At 26.0% G+C, this 285-nt stretch overlaps 1 protein-coding gene across 1 annotated transcript in view; it reads left to right on the top strand.

Moving 5' to 3' along the window:
- The window catches only part of LOC107625569 (transcription factor MYB3R-5), a 93,888-nt gene that overhangs the window by 80,492 nt on the left and 13,111 nt on the right, over positions 1-285 (top strand). The gene's annotated exons all lie outside the window — the stretch shown is intronic.

Raw genomic sequence — 285 nt, forward strand, 5'->3', positions numbered from 1 at the left:
TAGAATAATTAGAGTGAAACCAAACTACCAATGAGACTGTGAGAGTACAACGTACTCAAAATAAAAGGATATAAACTAAAAATAATATAGAATTAAATAAAACATGAAGATGGTGAAGAATGTGAAGACATTGATAAAACAAAGGATATAAACTAAAACTAAAACTAAAACAAACATAAAATTAAACAAAATATGAAGATGGTAAAAAATGTGAAGACATTGATGTGCATTTTTTTTGTTGGGAGATGTATTATCATGGTTATAAGAGTAACAAAGCTATGACAA

The sequence above is a fragment of the Arachis ipaensis genome, chromosome B02 (assembly GCF_000816755.2).
Source record: "Arachis ipaensis cultivar K30076 chromosome B02, Araip1.1, whole genome shotgun sequence".
Classification (NCBI taxonomy): Eukaryota; Viridiplantae; Streptophyta; class Magnoliopsida; order Fabales; family Fabaceae; genus Arachis; species Arachis ipaensis.